Source organism: Grammomys surdaster, unplaced genomic scaffold (genome assembly GCF_004785775.1).
Source record: "Grammomys surdaster isolate TR1022 unplaced genomic scaffold, NIH_TR_1.0 62, whole genome shotgun sequence".
Lineage (NCBI taxonomy): Eukaryota > Metazoa > Chordata > Mammalia > Rodentia > Muridae > Grammomys > Grammomys surdaster.
In genome coordinates, this window is record NW_021604564.1 from 1,952,368 (window position 1) to 1,957,327 (window position 4,960).

A 4,960-nucleotide genomic window follows, 5' to 3' on the forward strand; every position below is an offset into this window, starting at 1 on the left:
GAATTTGGCTTTCCTTGGAAGGAGGGGCCAGGGAGAAAAAATAATAGAAAAATAATGTTAGTAGCCCAGTGGCAGCATGAAACCTGTTTAGTGGGAGGAAACTTGTGGATTAGGCTGAGTATATACTACATTGCCTGTGCTTTGGACTTTGTTACATTCCTAAACTCTCTGTGTCACATTCCCTATGGTCTTTGTAGTCAAGACTATGGGCTCCCACCCAGGATGGTTGACTAGTGAAAAGAATTCCCAGAGTTTAGTAAATGGAACACCTGAGAGCACCTGTGTGGTGTCAGACTAGAAACGCTACGGGTGGGGCTGGGGGTTGGGGGTTGAGGTTTGGGGTTGGAGTTGGAAAGCAGACTGGAGAGGCTTCCAGGTTATGTGAAAGCCTATGGGGTGGCATTTGCTTCTACTGCTGTCTTGAGTAGAAATCACTCTAGATGAATTCATAGCATATAGATTACTGAAGTTCAAGGTCCTATCATGGACCTTGTGCTAGTACTGTTATTGTTGTGATAAAACACCATCACCAAGGTAACTTGGGAAGAAAGGATTTATTTGGTTTTTGCTTCCATATCACAATTCATCATCAAAGGAAGTTGAGACAAGAACTCAAACAGGGCAAGAGTCTGGAGGCAGGAGCTGATGAAGAGGTAATGGAGAAGTGCTGCTTTCTGGCTTGCTCCCCTTCGCTTGCTCAGTCTTCATTCTTATGGACCTAGGACCACCAGCCCAGAGATGACCCCACCTACAATGGTCTTGATCTTTCCACATCAATACGTGTTGGATTCTAAAGATCCAAAACCACGGGACGCGCTCCCCCAGAGATACTCACGGATGAGACTCACTGTAATCGAATGAGGTTTATTGAGGAATTGATAGATTGATGTGGCCGGTGCATCGGGGCCCCTCTGCTCGTAGGTGAGAAAGAACCCCAAACTGAGGCAAAGGGTGGTTTATATACAGAGTTCACAAGGACAGTTAACAGCTTCTTGGACAATATTAAACAAGATTTCAAACAGTTGTTCCCAAGCCTAGTTTCTGTCCCCAGGCTCAGTTCCTAAGTAACTCAAATTTACACCTTTATCTTTATAATCTGGGGGAATTCGTTTAAGTGGCTTCTATTTATCCAAGTGTATTGCTTTAAGGGCATATCTCCCTTATCTTGGGCCCTTTCCTCTGGAATGTTTGTTCGAGCCTTTGGGTTGTACTCTTCCCAGGATGTGCCTCGGGGCCCGCTAATATTTGAGTGTAAATCGAAACTCCAAGTCTAAGAATCCTTCATGCTGTGACCTGAAATTACATTCTTCCATTTAATTTTAAGTTCACGCTGAGATTTGGAATTACATTCTTATATAAGTAATAAAGAAAATGCCCTATAGGCTTGACTACAGTCTGATCCTTTACATATTTTCTAATTGAGGTTCCCTCCTCTCAGATGACTTGAGCTTCTGTCATAAAAATAGTCAGCACAGTCCAGGAGTGACCCTTTTACCACAGAGACCTAGAGTCAACCCCATGCTGGATTTCATTTGGTTGCTCAGTTTGGCCTTTTCCTCTCCAAAAAGAGGGAAACAGGGATGGACTCCTGTATAGTCAGATACAGTTATCTGGGGACTAGTCAAAGGCTACATTTTTTGTGTTACAGTCAGAGCTGCAAGACACCAAGCCAGTTGTTGCCCTGAGGAGGAGGAGTATTGTGAAGTGAATGTTGGCTGTTAGACTCTGTGGGAAGGTAGCAAGCCTCAGTTCAGACTGTTGTGAGGTACCCGGGTGTTGCCTGGAGGGGGATTTCTAACTGTGTAGCTTTACTTTGCATCAGAAAGAACTAAAACATTTACCTGGCTTTGATAGTCTGTTTACTCTTTGTGCTCTTTTTGGAAATTCTGTCCTGTCAGTTCCCGGATGGGAGAGGATAACATGTTCCTATTTTGGGAAGTTTAAGTTCTTCACTTCAGGGCAGGGAGGAATATATATCTAACTGATTTGTTTGGAAACAATCACTGTCATCTATCCTCATCAATGTTTAGATATACAAAACTTGATAGAAGAACTAAAGCCAACTAAGAGGATGGGGAGGAGACTGTACACTCCAGCATTTAGGAGGCTGTGTCAGTAAGCACATGACTTGGAGGATGCCAGCCTGTGAGACTGTATCTCCAAACAAACAAAGAAACAAACAAGAAAATGGAAAGAAATTCTAGTTAGCATCATGTTGCATGGTTCTGAACCTGTAAGAATTAAAGCTTCAGAAATTTCTGTTTTCATGTTAATTAAACTAGACTGTGGAATTTTGTTTTCTCTAATCATGATATCCAGAAAGTAAGAAAAACCATTTGGTACTGAGGAAAGCGAAGTATCTATAACTCCATTTGTATTTTTAGTATGATTTTTGGGTCCCAAGAAGAAGCTTTACTCAATGCTCTCCTATAATATGTATTCATTATCCCAAAACTAGATGGAAACTGTCATGGTGATGAGTCCCCTAAAAAATTAAAAATTTTGGAAATAAAAAAAGCTTCAGTTTCCCAGGGAAGCAGATTGGGCTCCTCAGAAGGAGTTGCTGCCAATGCACTGCTAGTCATTGATTAAGGACCAAGGGAGGATAAGCTCAGAGCTGAGGTCCTGGAATTCCCTCAAGGCTTCACCAAATACAGTAAAGCTTACATAGCAGCCAATCAGAGACTGACCCATGTAACTACTCTAGCACCTACCAATAACCTTAGCTAAAATTCCTGTAGTTTACCCAAAAAGAGTTTTGCTCCTTTGTTTGGGGTCATCATGTTAGTAAGTGGTCAACCCCTGCATGTAGGCTTCTTGCTTTCTCAAAATCAAAGTACTCCTACCTATTTGTATATGTCTCAGTAACGACAGATGAACTTCACAAGGTAAAGGTGAGTTCATTTTTCATATCCCATTCAGAAACTAGGCCATGAACCATTTGACCATTTGCTTGCTCTCTCTCTCTCTCTCTCCCTCTCTCCTGGGTGAAAGGTACTCTGCTTTTGCAGTTCTGCAGCTGATCTGCCGGAATGAGTAGCCTTAAGGCTGGCTTTGGCACAATCCAGTTAGCACCTCAAAATGACACCTTGGGAGGCTAGGTAAAGCCTGGGCAGGGAATTGTGCTTCTTTAAGTTGAAGTCTCAAGGGAGGGGGATTTCCCTCTGCCCTTTTTTTTTCTCAGTACTTGTAAGACTCTTAGAGCACGTGTTCACATGGTGAAAAAAATTCACTGCAACTCTACACATAAATTCAGTAATAAATAGAATAAGAGGTTATAACAGAGAATGCTTATGTGCATATGCACTAGGAGCAATCATCTGGCTTAACTTTCACCCTTTGCTACTAGCTTGCAGGGTCATAGAAAAGTTTAAGGCTATAGCTAAGCTGTCCTTCAAGTTTTGTTTAGACAAACTAGTCAATATCTCCTCTTTTTGGACCTGGGGTCCTGTGGTGTAGCTCTTCTTCATGACCTTTGGTCAGTGGTTTCTGTAACCCATTGGAATGTGCCCTAAGATTTAGAAGTCTGCTGTTATCTCAGAAGCAATTAAGCAGTACTGTTTATAAAAGGAATTCTGAATGTCTCTGTGGGTGTTGCCCTTTGGAAACAATGGTAACCTTGCATGCTAGAGGTTTCTGTAGAATAAACACTCTTTGTCTTTGCACACTATCTAAGTCGGGTCTTCCTTCAGTGATTTTTGGGCCTTACAAAGGAAACATGAAATTGAAGAGTAACATGGTATTCTGAAACAGAAAAGGAACATGAGTGTGAAAAGGAGGGAAACTTGAGCAGCGTGGAGTTGGAGCTCGTCAGCTTGCAGGTGATTTCCGTGTTGTTTTCATTGTAGGGTCATTGCGTAAGACAAGCGTATCAGGGGAAGATGAGTAAGACATGTGTAGGAATTGTGGATAACATCTTTGTAACATTTCTGCAAATATAAAATTACTTCAAAATAAACATGCCTTTTTCTTTCTAAAATTATATATCTTGTTCCAAACTTGATACATTCTAGTTTAGTAAATTTAGCCTAGGTCTAAAGACTGCTTTTATAACAAGTTCTTGGGAGAAGCTGTAGTTTTCCCAAGAGATAAGAATCACACTTGAGAGATGAGATTTAAAGGAAACCCAAGGCTACATGTTTTCTTCTTTTTTCTTGCCTTTGTAAATTTCCTTTCAATAACTACAAGAAAGTTTAGGAAAGAGGCCCGTTTCAAAACAGCATTTAAAAAAGTGTTTTGCCGTATTCAATTCTGTTAACTATTAGTTTTACCTTATCATATACAGTATTTAGATATCTTACATTTAAAATACAGCAGTCAGTCCTATAAATTATCTGTGCGTAATTCACCTATTGTTACTTGAAGGTAATGCAGGATCTTAATATTTTTAGTTTAAACATTGGAAAAAAGTTTCAAAGAAAAATTAAAATACCACTAGCTAACAGTGAATTTGGGAAAGAATGTTGTACACAGTTCATTACTTATTATATCTCTCTTGTAGTCTATTATTCTTCCTGGGTGGTAACTTTCTTGATCCTCAGTTGAGCACACATTTCACAATACATATTTCAGTTTTCTTGAAACCAAGAATTTTCAGAGAACAATGCTGTAGTTAGGAGGTAGACAGGTGTCGGAAATAAAATTGCTATGAAATATCCTCAGAAAGCGCTCGCTCTGCTCTCCCTGCCTGCCCTGCTCTTTCTCATTTTTGTGTGGTGGAAATATGATAATGATGGCTGGAAGCAGAATAGCCATCTCTGGGGCATTGGTGGAGTGCTCTAGAGGTGAAACGAATGGGCATACATGTGGAGATCACAAAAACACTTTCAGGAGTGGTTCTCTTCTACCACGTGGTTTCCAGGTGTAGAGGTGTAGAACTCATATTGTCAGGTTTTGTTGTAAAGTGCTCTTACCTGCCCAGCCATTTTGCTGACCTTGGACTATTTCTTAAACGTACTAC